General features: G+C 43.3%; 1 protein-coding gene across 1 annotated transcript in view; it reads left to right on the plus strand.

Annotated features, from left to right (window-relative positions):
* The window catches only part of LOC311255024 (caM kinase-like vesicle-associated protein), a 48,146-nt gene that overhangs the window by 21,558 nt on the left and 11,296 nt on the right, over positions 1–15,292 (plus strand). The window lies entirely within an intron of this gene.

Raw genomic sequence — 15,292 nt, forward strand, 5'->3', positions numbered from 1 at the left:
GGATGAGATTAGAGTCAGAGGTGGCTGTCGCTGCAGGTGAACACTTGATGGAACCCACGAGCCTGAGACAAAGACAGAGAAGTATGTGTGGTGTCGAGGCAAAGAAGCAGAGCAGGAGTTTGTCCGTTCAGATAATGTGATTTTGCATTTTCCAACATCAAGGAGATATCAGTCAACAGGAGAAACGCTGATACTGTAGCAGACGGAGAGCGGCTGATCGGTGTACACGTGTACTGCTGTTCTTGCGTGAAGGAAGGCAGCAGGGACGGCGTAATGTGGCTGTCATCTGGAATTCTAGCTGTGTTAATAACCGACAAGATGTATCAGCCCTCTTAACACCCTGCACACACACTATTAAACAAGGACCCAGAGCGGATGTCGTTAGACTTTATTGTACAGTGAGTCTAATGCTGTGTCGAACAAGACAATTATGTAATACCAGATGTGATACAGAAATGTCATGAATGTGAGCCAGTGCGTACGTGTTGGATGATGCTGAGTTAGACCGGTCCACTATAGCCTTAGGTTGCCCTCGGCTGCGGTTCAGCTACAGTGCAATACGTGTTCCCTCAAGTTGGCCACAGGAAATAGTTCATCCCACAATGTGGAGGCATTCACCGTGGTGTACTATTGTTTGCTCCCAAATGTCATCAATTTACAGTCTCCTCCTGTCAGTTTCATTAATGGGCTTTCTTCAATTTACTGCTCATAATTTGTGTCTCTTTTGCTCTATCAATTTCACAGTCAGCACTCTGAGGGGACTTTCAATTAGAGTGAGCTCGACATTAACACCAAGCCAGCTTTATTTATCTCTGCCGTTAGATGATAATATTTCATGTAATGTCGATTTTATGCGCGGCAATTAAAGTTTCTGTCCACTGAAGCAGCACAGAGGAACTGAAAGCTAATGAGATTGGCCGTGTGAAGGCTTGTGTGTTGTAGTTGAGTTGAGCCACTGGGGGTACTCATGTCAACAAGAGACATGTTCAGGTATCAGGAGGATTTTACATGTTTGGCCATATCTGCCAGTCAGATAAAATATAGCTGTTAACCTCAATGTTTTCAAATAGGCTAAATTTTTTGTTTGTAGAAAATTAGGCAATCACAGTCAAAATGGGTGCAGTCTAAGTCCTGCATTCGTCCTTTTTAGATCAGTGTCCAGAGTGCACAGGATGAAGAGGGCCGCTTCACAGGGAAAAGTCTATGATGAAGGCAAAACAAGACATATATCTCTATTCTGAAAAAAACACGACTGTTGCATCATACCAGCAACAGGTAAACTGGATACTTGTCAAACCGTCACAGTTCAGTTCGGTTTAGGCAAGAAAGCTACTTGCTTAGGGAACATTTTGTGGTTTGGGTTAAAATCTACGATACTAAACATACTTCTGTTTTAAAAAGGGACCTTTGTTACGTCCCCAACTTCAGTTACGTTACGTTCGTGACGTTGTTTTACCACGTTAGTAAGTTAAAATAACTCACAGTCTACTTTTGGTTACATACTGGACCTGTAGTGCGGTCTCCTGGGTGAAAGCCTCATGCTTGTGTGTTCAAGTTGAAATGTCGACATTGGGAATTATCTCAGGTTGTATTGGCTCCTGTTTGACATCAGAGAATTTTCATGCTTGTCATTTTTTAAATGTTGTTTTCACCATTGTCAGGCAGACTTAATAAAGCTTCTCAGCATAGACATGGTGTCTCATGCTGGAGCTGGTTAGACTCTTGTCGTTTCTTTAACATTCAAAGCTTCATTGAGGTGTTTAAATGTCTGCTGTCATATTTTATCGTCGTCCGCGTCATCGCCCTAATAAAAATGTTTAATCCTCCTAACAAAATCCTACATTTGAATAAAATGATTCAACAGATGAAATGAAATGATGATGACTTAACTCACTTTCTATAATAGTGTTGGAACCAAAACAGACTTTTTTGTTGCTGTGGATGTATAATAATTTATAAGGTGAGCTGTGAAAAATAGTCGGGTCTCACTTCCAGGTCGCTTTCAGTCGGCGGCTCGTCTCAATATGAAGACCTGGGACTGAACTCAGCAATCAGCTATCTTTCTCCAGAACTGCTGAGTAGACATTTCAAAAAGCTTTTGCATTTGCATGTTGATTTAGAATTTGAATGTCAACGAATGAAGCTTCAAAGTATTCGATACAGCCCTGCTCTTAGATTGACCCAGTCAGTCTCACACCCTGTCTGAACCTGCCATCGTACATCCTCTGAGCTGCATCTGTAATTGGGGCATTCAAAATGTGCTCTTTCCACCTTATGCTGGGATTCACCACGCTCACACCAACACCCTCCTGCATCGAACTAAAAATGACATAAAGGTACAGGAGTTTTGACAGCAGCGACATTTCTCGGGCTAAATTTAGAAACAGCGGCTGCATCCTTTGCAAATAGGAGAGGACACAAATGCTCATAGTACAGCGGGGTTGCCTGTATGGATTCACATCGTAATGCACACACGAGAGTTCAGGCATGCGCTCGTGTCTATACACTCACACACAATATCCTCTCCCTCAGGATGAATTGTCTGTAGCTGTTTTATCAAAACAAGCTGGCATTTGTTCTCACACACTCTCTCCATAGGGAAAGCACTTATGAGCCGTCTTACCTGAAGAGTAATATACTGTATTTATAGGCTGTCCAGGTCACACTGAAGCCCCCTCGGGCAGCCGTATTGGAAGTCAACAGTGGCCATGCAGCCGTGGGTGGACTACATTTCTAAGCATGCAATTGCCGCCTCAGCAGGTTTAGTTGTCATTGTGATTTATTTTCCTTTGTAACAAACTGATTTCTCAACTTCTTAGTTATTTAATCAAATATATTTATTTTTAGCTATCTGCGGAACTTACTGGAAATGTTGTCACTGTTTTGTCATTGCCTCATTGTAAGCACAACATGTATTAGATCGTAGAAGCGTGTTGCTGTATGATTCCTACCACAGGCAGTTTTAAATTAGCCAATGAGCACATGAGCCAGCCATCCAGGTTAACTTCTCTCCTGAAGCTAGAACTCAGTGTTTCGTCAAAAATGGCTGCACTAAAGTCTGTTTTCATCCCTCTGGCAGTAACCTCTGTTGTACAACAAAAACACATTATGTACATGATCAGAGTTGTAATATTTAAACGACCAGTGGGCACAACCAATGAGTCATTTTCCCGGGGTTGTAACGCTCAAAGAAATGTATACACCGCTTTATAGCTACTTCTTTCGCAATGAAGGCTTATGGGAAAAAGTCTGTTTGGGCCACAGTGCGTCATGTGATGCTGTATGTACACCGTTTTTCCCTCTACGGAAACTGGCTTCAAAGTCTGGTCGGGTTTTTCCTGGAGGCTCGGCCTCACTGCACTCTCACATTGGTCTGAAGACGAGCTAGCTTAGCATAGGGCGTGAGATGGGCCGAGGTAGTTCACCTGCACCAAAAGAGGATGAATGCAACTCCTGGTAATTCAGAGTTCAAGTTGTTTTTATTCACGTGTAACTTCAGCTGGCTTGCTATGGTATGTGTACATTCAGGAAATATCTACCTTAGTTCAGAGTTGAGGGTGCAACTGCATCGCTGAGAACTGCATGCAGTCACCAAGGCTAAGCTAACATTAGCTACTGGATTGTCCATCCAGACTGCCTGCTGCTAGCGTTTTATAGGCTACCACATGTCAGATTTTATGACTTATCCAACCTGGACGAGATAACTACAATAACTATGTAGAAATAGCCAATGTTCTTGCTGATGGTTTACTTATGTAGTTCATATAATATAATATAATATAACTAGTTAAATTGCAAATTGTTGCTCATTCATTATGTTTAGAACCGAAGATCATTACTCACTTTCTGCTTTGTTCAGTGAGCACTGATTTATGTAGGCTCACTTGTACTCATAGGCTTATTTACAAAGCATATTTGTAAGCATCAGACTTGTAAATGACCCCAAGTTAAATCAAACTGTATGCCCAAAATCTCCACGCAGCAAATTTTAAATGCAGGAAATGAAACCTCTCCCCCTGGCGAGCAGAGTCAAGCCCACAATTACCATTCAAGCACAAGTAGCTGCGTCAGCTCATCTCCTGAATCAGTTTAATAATTGATGTAAGAAAACCACAGCATCACATATTCAGAATGTCTTAATGACTTAGAGGTTTAACAGAAATACACACAGAATGCAGAAGAAGGCCTGTTGGCCCTGTTTAGTCAGCAACTTACTGTTCTTATTAAGGTACTTCTGCTTGGATGGGACAGGAATGAAAATCCACTCCTGTGTCACCCTCCACGTCCCAGAAAAATGACCCGCCACACTCCCATGTTGTGTGTGTGGGTTTTTTATGGGGGGGGTGATTTTGTTGGAAAGCCATGAATTGTTAATCCACTGTCCACACAAGTTATATATTACATGTCAGGCATTGTCAGGTGGCTGCAACCAACCAGCAACCAGAGCAGGACAGAATAAAAAAGAATAAAGACAGAGACTCAGAGAAAGTTCAAAACAGAAGCTACAGACCGTCTTCTGATGGCGGTGCCCATCAACATGTTGATGTTCCGACTGCTCAGTAGCACAAAATGTGGCCGTGGAGACACCTACATGTATTGTAGCGACAACTACTAGAAAAGCTGTTTTGAGTACTTTGCCAGGTGTTTATATTTCTGTCTGTGGACAGCTTTTTGCCAGTGTGATACAAAACAGTTACGAATCTTCACAGGTGTATAGTTGACATAAAAATGAAGGCCGAGTTCTTGGTCTGGTTCATGAATAATGAAATTGAGAAGCATTCTGCGAGAATATCTCAGGAATTCCCAAAAAATGTCAGCCTGTTCTTGGGTTAGCGCGCTGCACTTTATGGTTTTTGGTTATCTGTGTTATTTTCTGTGTGAGAGAGACGTGGAAGATGAATGCTATCGGTGCTGGCACCATTAAAGAAGACACTAAAGAACCGTGCAGCCTCAGGTTCAAAGTGGTGTATTCCAGCTTTCAAGGCCACTTCTTGTCCGCTGTTTCTATCATTTTTTGCCAAAGTACACTGAGCCAAAGGACACAAAAAAGCCACCGCATGTTGCCTTCCTGCTTCCTGGCTGTGATGCACACAGGCTCTTACCAGCTCTTCACTGGCTTCGTAATAACATGAGTATACTGTAGGTGGTAACAGAAAGTCCTGTGCCCTGTCCTCCCTAATTAAGGCAGTGCTTTTTGTCTCCCAGCTCCGGAGCAGAAAAATAATGGTATGGTGGGCAGCAGCTGTAGAAAGGGCAGCCTCCTAGTCCAGGGAGGGGGCGCGATATATCAACTATAGAACTGTGACTCTTACACAATATGTGTTTCAGGGGGGAGGCTGTGATTTGCCTTGTGATCCTGTTAAAGTGTCAGGTTAAGCCTGCGGTGTCCCTGGAAGTGATTCGAGGGGCTCCGAGTGTGACCGCGAGAGAGTGACAGCACAGCAAGTGGGGAAAGAAGTGAAGTGGACAAGAATGAGGGTTTTCTCGAGCTCGTACTCTGCTGCTGAAGAAGCCGCCGCAGTGTTCTCTCATTCAGTAAAGAATGCAGCAGCATGAGTCAGATACAGAACCTCGTTTTAAATGAATGACAGCACATCGACTGTGACCGTGATCTAAAGGAATGATTAGGGTCCCTGGCCTTGAATAAGTAATCGAGAAAAAAGTACAAGGTAGATTGCAAAGCCATCCGATCCTCCCAATTCTTGAGAGATTTGCTGTGTGCGATGCTGACGCAGACCCCAACAAGCAGTGCAGCGCGCTGAACTGGGATTATGAGAGGGCTGAAGAGAGAAGGCGGGTAATTATTACAGCACTGCCAGAGCTGCCATGCTTCTGCTCCCAGCACAAGCACCCGGGGACGCAGCGATTCCTCGATACAAGAAAGACACGAACCGCAGGCCCAGCGAGACACACTGTGGAAAACGCCATGAATAATTAATTCAATTGTGTATGCGCCCACTTTTTAAAAAACCTTTGCCACCATCCTCATTCTGATCCCGCTCCACGCATGCTGCTGATTGATGCAACTTTCCAACTCCACATTTATTTCCTCCCTGCCGTTGTTCGCCTGCTCCTCTCCCCCTCGTTACGGACCTTCTCGCTCCTCTGCCGGCCCTGCAAAGGTTGAAACGGCACGCCTAATATGCCGCATTGCAACTTTAATTAGTGCAGTAACACCCCCCTGAGGGCAACATGCAAACTTTTCTGTCAACATTTTGCAAGAAGTCATTTCACATTAAAGTCAAATGTAAGAAGATATAATTCGTGTGAGTTGCAGTAATGAGGCGGTGTGATAATGCTGCAGAGCGTTGTTTCTTTTCCCCCCGTGCTTCCATTAATACATTTTTCACTGTATACTGTGAAATAACATATAAAGCACTTTGATTCAGCCTTCATCTTGGTGGCCCAACAGAAATGTAATAAATTGAAATATTTAGGGAACAGCGCAGCGGTAATTTGCCGGCGTTGTTAGAGGCTCTTTATTGCATAACATCAATATTCCACCTTTAGTATAATGCTCAGAGAGTAAATCTCAGCACTAATGGCTTCTCTTGGCCGTTGGTTGAGCCCTTCATCCATGAAAGTTCAGTCAGAGCTTTGGCATTATTGGGTTTTCAGTGTTACTGTGCAGCAAGCATAAAAGATCATTGGCCCATTTATATTTGCCTGCCCGAGGAGCGTAATAGCTGTGAGTTCAACATTACATTTCTCATACATGTAAATTATTTAGAGGGTTGTGTTTCAGTTGGAATGTCGGAGTGTGGCTTCCTCACACCTGCACACTCTTCACACCTGGCTCTTCAGTGGTGTGTAATGTGTCAACACGTGGCTTCAGGGGATTTGTTCAACACTTGCGTCAGTCTGTTGTGTCTTTAAATTCCCGTTGTTGTCCAGCTTCTAAAATGCCATGTTCTCACCCGCAAGTAAAATCCCATTTTTTGCCACACTGTCTGATAATGTCAAATGTAACGTTAACTCAAGTCACGTCAGGTTGGTCCGCGCTCATGACCCGTGTTTGACATCATCGTAAATAAACATGGAGGAGATGCTGAGGTTTGATTCCTCACCACCAATAAGAGGAAATCTTGCATGACAGAAATGTGACGGCCAGAAAATGAAAGTCAGAGTCGACCTCCGTGTCTAGAATGTTAAATAAACCTTAATAATAAATCTGATTTTAACAAAAAGGTGAAATCTTTCTGCTGTTTAACATAAAAAAAAATACATATTTTTCCTCCTACCTGTGCTACTGTTTATCCATCTACATTGTTTTGGTGTGAGCTGCCTTGTTTTGGAGATATCTGCCATAAAGATTTCTGCCTTCTATTGAATGAAATGTACCTAGATGGCGCCCGGCTTGTGGAGCTCAAAGTGCCAAAAATAAACCTATAAAACACTCAACAGCAATGTCTCTTTCCAGAAATCATGACCTAGTTCCTGAAGATAATCCACAGACCTTGTTGTGAGCAGTTTCATGTAGGACCTATTTTCTTTCAGGCGTATCACCACGCAGAAGGAAGCGTGCATCTACTCACTAACGAGAGGCTTGTGCCTGTGACAGCGCAGGATGTCCACGTTAATGGTGTCTGGCTAAGCTGTGACTTTGGCTAGCTTAGTTAGCTTAGTTGGCTAGCCTCTCATCCGTGAGTAGATGCACATGGTGATATGGTTGGCGGGTAGTTTGGTAGAAAGTGTGTTAGAAGTGAACAAATAGTAGATGATTCACACAAGGTTGTCTTTGTGTCATTTAATCAAGTGGTAAGCAAAAAGCAAAGCAAACCCTTGCAGAGACTGACCAGGAGTCACAGACAAAGCCACAGTTTAAAGCACACTCAGAGATACCTTGAGAAAGGGAGATTTCACAAAACAATATCCAGACGGCCTTGGGTGTACCCACAACACCAGAGTGCTTTTGTGCACAAACACTTTCCCATAAATCAGCGAGGTCACTGCTCAAGTGTAAGTCACCCAGTTCACACTTAGGCCAGGTCATAGTTCACAGCGCTAACAGGTGTAATAAACTGTAAGGTTATGGGTCAATACTTGAAATAAAACAGGGCAAGGTAACAACAATACGTGTGGTTAAATGCAAATGATACATTTTGCTACTACAGAAAGGTCAGGATATCTGGACAGAGACATTGCTGTTCAGTTTTTCAAATGTATTTTTTGTCGCTTTGAGCACCACAGTCATAGTTCCATTATAACTGAGACAAAGCATTTTTACAGTTGATTAAACTTGCCAACTCACTCCAACACAACCTAGACATAGATAAATAGCAGGCAAGAGGAAAACTATGCATTTTTGATTTGGGGGTGAACTGTCCCTTTAAACATCCTTGTGTTTTAACTTGCTGTAACTTGATTTGTTGTTATGAATTGGCCCCAGTTTCCTTTTAGCATTGCGTAAGTCAGGTGCTCTCAGGTCAAGTCCAACAAGAACTTGTTTTCTATCATCCTCCGGTCCTTATGTCTGCTCTCGGTTTAATAAGCACAGTTTCCTTCCGTTGTTTACTTGCAATCGCAACTCTTCTCACAAGAAGTGTTAGCGGGAGGCAACCAATTGAGCATCTTTCTCGCACTGGTCTCTGCTAAGACACAATTGTCACCGTGCCCATCTGTGTTGACCTTATCTTCTCCCTTCAGCTGAAGGCAGAATGCTATCGCAGTCTCTCGGGCAATCCCAGGAGATCAGCAGGGATGAAAGAAAATGAATGTCAAGGATGTTTATTTCCTAATAGCTGGAGAGTCTGTCCTTGTGGGGCTGAAGCTCCAGCCAATCTCCAGAGGGAAAGACAGAGCAGTGAAGAGAGGGAGAGATGATATTTTAGATGGCTGAGCTGAGCCTTGTCAAAACAGAATTACCGGTTTGTCCAAAACACTCAAGATAGGACCAAACATAAGGGAGTGAACACAAAACAACGCTCACCCCGAGTTCAGTCAGAAAGTTTTTACTGGTTATTAGAAATATTAGTTTAGAACATCAGATCAGACAGCAGTGGTTGGTTTTAAAATTCAAACCACTTTCACAGCGAGTGAACAATATAGGGACCTAGAAAAGTCTGATATGTTGAATGCAGGTGAAAAATGGGGACAATACAACATGATGTAACTACACAGTCACATGTCATGACCTTAAAAAGTTGTTAGGGCAAACGCGATAGCCAACGATTGCTCACTTACACATTCAACAGACACAGAACAATATCGGCATTCATGTAGAGTCATGTTTCTGGCTGCTTGATGAATGATATCAATCACTATTCACTCTTCATCTGGTTTTGTTGTGGTTCAACTCCAGAGGGAAATAACTGCCTCTGTAGATGCTAAATGTTTCGCTATCTTCAATAGAGCGTATTCACACAGCGGCCATTTTCCTCGGACATCATGTTCAGGGTGGGAAGCTCCAATGTTTCCCACCCTGAACGTGATGAACGTGTTAAAAAGAGAATGTTATGATGCTGTGTTCCAGGTCGCAAGTCATATAAATGTACAAAACATTAGCTGCACTTGAAGCTAATGGGTTATCAAATATATTGTTTTACCTTGAAATTTGGCTTGATATCCCTCTGGATTTTCAAAATCCATTATCTTTCCAGTTGCTGATAGATCAGGGACTTGTCAAATGGCCGTGATGTCATCGAAAAATGGCGGCTGTGTGAATATGGTCTATGGCTACTTGCCATACTTTGCCTGCTGTCTGGTGCCTGCTGGGACGATGGTGCAAGTGATCCAAAGTTGGGTGCTGTAAAACCAAAACAATGAGCTGAAAGATGCTAAAACGCCCCATAAAGAAAATCCAGAGTGATAAAAAGATAGGGTGAAAATGTGTTAATTTCTCTGGGAATAATGATGGATCTTGATTTTATAAAATCAGTTTTGACTTGATTGACAAAGTCTTTTAGTAGTCTCAACTTAGCAGCATGTGGGAGGTTTAGTCTCCATGTTAAAGTCCTTTTCAAAGCAAATTAGCAGGATTTAGTTTGCGCTGTAATCTGTTAAAGCCGCAGTATGTAGGAACTGGCATTGTGTGTGATTTGGCGCCCCCTGCAGTTTCTGAGAGAAACACCACTGTCATAAATACAAACCCCAGGTGTACAACAGTTTGTCAGATGTAATGTAAATGCAAACAAACTACTCTAAAACTCAGTATGTCATAGCTATGTTATGTGTTGAAAATGTGTGTGTTGAAGTAAACGTATGTAACGCTGTGATCCTACCATAGTGTACCATCACTGTACCATCAACATGATTTTGAAGCTGTTATTTTCAGGTAATAAAGATGCATAATGTTGCTTTAAGTGAACATTAGGATAAGGCGCATGTGGTGAGAGTAAATCATCTATCAAAATTATGTATAATTAACACAGAATATTCTATTTGTTTCATTTGGTCAGGTGAGTGTTGTCCATGTAAAATACAGTTTGTACATAGTTGTTGAGGCTCAACACTGCTGCGGTTCGCCTCAGTAAATCTGTAATGGCCTACAGTCAGCACTAGTGTGATGCATGGGGTCTCATCTTTACTGTGCATCCTCATTAAGTGGCTGCTGAGCCAGAGGGAGAGTAAATGCAGGCCGGGGTGAAAGGAGGACGGAAACCGAGTTGAAACAGTGAATGAAAGATTTCCAAAAAACAAGGAAACACTCAAAATTTCACGGTGGGATTAGCGCAAACAGCTGCTCACTCACGTATGTAAAGGCTTAACAGACACCAGGCGTTCCCCCAAGGCGTAGTAGCATAACCTTACACTAGAGCAGCAGGTAAAATAATCCCTCTTACTGCTGTGCTAAAAAGTCTTGACACAGTGCACATAAGTGCTGCGTTTAGCCTGATCTTAAGCTTCACCCAGATACAAGTGCTAAAAGAGTTTCATCGATTCCAACAGACACAAGACAAACCTCATTTTCTCATCGGCCTGCCCGGCTGGAGGATGTGTTGCGCTGCGTTCGCATAATAAGCCAAAGATCTTTATCACTATCCATCTTGCATCCTGTAAATCTCCACCACATCTGCAGAAGATCCGTGGTGATATAATGGGGGGAGGGCAAGCTGTCCCTGCAGGCGGACGCAGGCGTCACACTGGGCCATAAAGCATCGCGAGCCATCGATCGGTGCGCCTGAAGGGCAGATAACAGTCAGAATATGGGGCGATAATGCTTGAATGTTGCCGATGGTGGTCAGTCCAAATGGGCCCATTATTGCAGCTTCTGTTACATGATACAGCCTGCATCCAGCTCTTTCCACTTGCAATGCTTCACAAATTCTTCATCCATTACAGCGAGTCGCACTGGGGGGTAAATGGGAGAGGCTGACCGAGATACTTTGAGGAAGTACTTTTAGGGTTTTTCACCAATTTGCCTGTGGATTGTGTCGGCCACTGACTGCGCCCGCACAGCTTTTCCAAAACTACAAAGGCTCTGTTTATTAGCTGGATTCCTTCATTAGATTTATTAGATTTCATCATCATCAGAATTGCTCTTGTACTCTCTTTCTCTCCGGGCTATTTTCCCTTTCTACGATGCAACGACTCTCTTGTGGACTGTTAAAGCTCCTTGCAGGATCTAAATGTTTTCTTGCGTAATATAGATTTTTCCTGACGTGCTCGGTAATGCCGTGCTTCTGCCATATTTACTCAGAATTACCTCCATTTAAGCCGCTGGCCCTGCAGAACTTTCCTTTCTCCTTTGCAGCATAAGAGAGAGAGCCAGAGCTCTCACAGAGCCAGAGCTTTTGCATCCACAGAGCCAGAGCTTTTGCCACAGAGAGACGTATTCGGTGCATTGAGAGTGAAACAGAGAGAGACAGGTAGCAGGCAAAGGTCAGCGCCTCATGCTGACTGCACAACACACGCGTTCAGAGGGAGCACGGTTTTCTCCAAGACGTCTCCGTGCTGAGCCTCGTTCATTTAGATTGGATTACGAGTCGGTTTATGAACAGATTGCCCTTCTTACACATAACGCATATACTTCTCACGCTGGCTGCGCTCATTTACATGCAGACATCCATCACCCAGACTGTCGGCACAGATGGATGTTGTGTGGCTTGGAAATAAATATTTCTTAGACTTTATTCATCTGGAATTTTGCTGCGAAATGGTTTTTCAGCACTGCTTTACATTCAAGCAGCGTCACATAAAGAATATTCACAACAGCAGTTTAGAGCTCGTCAGTGAGGCTGCTGTGTTGTACTATAGGCCTCGGAGCAGCATCACCGGAGCAATAAGCAGTGTTGTGCCTTGATCAAGGAGACATCAGTGGTGGAGGCAACAAATGTTTTCCCTTCAGATTTTATGTATCTGTCGAGAGATTTGAACCAGCAGAACATTTGATCACACGCTCGCTTGTTGTGACTGATCTCACTTGCTTTTTTGTTTCAGTTGTCTTTTTGGTTGCTGTTTCCTTTGAAAACAATTAACTCACATGTAGAAGCCAGCTAGTAATAAAATAACTTTTTTTTAAGTGTTACCATGTCCGTGTCTGTGGTTGGCTAATATTGCATTAATGGAGCGACTCTGGCAGGCAGACAACTCTAGCTGCATTGATATACACATGACATGCCCCACCCTGTCAATTTGGCGGTCTATTTAAACTGCAAAATCTCCCATCTCTCCCTCTGCCTGCCAATGCCACCACTGCCCTGCGTCAGTATTGCTGCATGTTCTTTGAACCCCACCAGACCAGCATCCACCTGTAGGCTCCGACTGGGGGGTTTTGCTCATCACTCCCCAATATCTCTATGTAAACATATCTGTGGGGAGTGATGAAGTTGGAGCCCAGACGAGTTGTCTGACTGAACTCATATCGAGAGAGATTTAAAAGAGCCTTTAGGCCTTTGTCCTTACTCTGCCTACTTTTCGTCCATATTTCTGCATGTGTTCTGATACCTTGTGGACACATACCAACGAAGGCAGTACCTTGGGTAGTCGTGGGGGGCAGTGTAGCAGTGTTGCCAATAGTTGAAGCGAGACACGACCGTAGGACAAGAGAAAGAAGTTTTAAAAATGGCGGAGCTTTTTGCGGAGTTGCAGAGTTTTAAGATGTTACTCCGCCCAAACAGCCGGGAGGAGATTGGATGGGGATTAAATGTGAAATGGACGGTAGTGAAGGGAAACGCCCTCTAGTGGTTGTATTGCTCTACATCCACGCTAACGTAAAGGACCCATGGAAGTATGTGGGCAGTGACAGTCGTAGCATTTGAAACAGACAAATCTAATTTTCATAAAATCTTTGGTAAAATAGGCATAAATGAGCCTTAAGTCCACTGAGGCAGTACTGAAAAACAATGAGCAGGACTACTTTATGTTTTATTAGACTTACAGGATTCACAGCTTATTGATAGTTTCTTAAATGCATTGTTTTGGAAATATACTGTACATTACATCTATACTGTGATATAACATTACACATACGATGATAGAAGATTTTATCCATGTATGTCAACAAATGAGTCCATGTAACTTTGATTTTGAAAATGACTAAGCTAACAGTTATTGAGAAATGCTGCTCAAAGAGTGGGTCCATCTGTGTTCTCGTCCGGGTTTTGAAAGTGGGCGCTCCCACTCAGCTGTTAGTAAAGGCATGGTTCAATGTTTATGACATCCCCTCCACACACAGAAGTTCACTGACAGTGAAGCATTAGCTCGGAAGATATGAGCTTGGAAATTTAGGATGATGCTTTTTTATTATTATTAAACCTTAATTTAGAGGCACACTATGCAGGATCTGTTGATTGCTGTTTGTAAAACGCTTCTCAAAGTCGGCGTCCTCTCCACAGCTCAACGAGGGAGACGGAGAGAGACAGAGCAGAAGAGGAGGAGCGGTGGTGGCGTGAACAAAGCAGTGACTCAGAAAAATAGATTGTTCTTTTCCGATTGTGTCACAACTGTTACGTTCTAAAGAGCAAAAGTTGCCTTATTGCCAGATTTTTTGTGAATTCAGCCAAAGTGTACGGCTCATCCTGTCTGCTGCGTGTGGCCACTAGCCAGCCCTGTGTCTGTGTGTCGTTCAGCCACACCCGTGGTTCAAACAGACACAGAGCTGCAGCTCTCGGGCACACAGGAGAGGTTAGGGACTTCATTTGCAGTCTCATTGTGCAGAAACCACCATGTCACTTTGGAAAAGTTTTGGGAAGGTCTTGGGCTTTGCTAAGTTGTGTCTTGTTGTGGCTGTAGTTACATTTTTGACAGCGTAGCTACTGAGAATACATTCATAGCTGCCACAAATACTCTGTAATTCCTTGATCCACAGCTAAAAGCCCAGCTTTAGAAACAACGTCAGACATTGTCAGACTTTTTGTCCACCAAAAACTACTTTGGTAAAGTTTGTAACATTTTCGTCCCACTTGGCCACAAATACTTAAGGGGCTGCTTTTTAAGGTTCTCAAAACAGATACACCCATTATTTATTCACTCAGTCAAGTTGGAAAGAAACAAATAAAACATCATCTGAACACACACAGCTCACTGAGCTCAGATCAAACTGTGCAATTAGGTGATCAAATATAAAACGACTCTTATGTCTCCAGAAACATATTTAAGCATAATGCTCAGCTACAATATGAGAAACTGTCCTTTCAGGCTGCCATGTTGAGGAGACTGTGAGAGACTCAGATGCACATGCAACATGCGTGTGTGGCCGTCCCGGCTGCCAAAACAGAGAACAGAGAAGTGCAGGTCACAACACACCCAGACTCTATGGTTACACAGCGGACAGTTGTTTGCTGCTATATTAATGTTCACAGTATCATGTATTTAACCGTCACAGATGATTTTTGAAGAGCATTAAAGATGATTTTTCCTCTACGCTTCAGTACAAAGACTGGATTAGACTGTATCTACACTTATCCACGCTCCCATGCACGCACAAACAAACACACACTGTCTCAACGGCAGGGGAGCATGAATGTTTTATTGTTGCACACTCACAAAAACAGCTAATTTCCTACTTGTTTTACTGTCTCTCTTCCTGACTACAGCGCAGAGCGAGACGCACGAAACAAAAACAAACAACATCTCTTCCCTCGGAGCAGAAAAACTCCAATAAGCTGACAATAAAAGCTTTGATTCTCAGTAAAGAGAAACCTGCAGTAAAGTTGCAAAGACCGGTCTCAAATTTCCCTCCATGCTGTTTGAGCGAGGCACGGAGAGGCTGAACCGCAATTAGGAGCTCGAGTGTTGATGCAGAGCTGCTAAAGCACTTTAATTCCTGTCGGAGTCCGGGGGGTGCTGTGCCTGTAATTGCTGCCTCCCTTGTCTTGATTGGAAATGCTTCACTTGTTGCGGCGCTTGTGGA

The sequence above is a fragment of the Pagrus pagrus genome, assembly GCF_965226575.1.
Source record: "Pagrus pagrus genome assembly, chromosome: 3".
NCBI lineage: Eukaryota > Metazoa > Chordata > Actinopteri > Spariformes > Sparidae > Pagrus > Pagrus pagrus.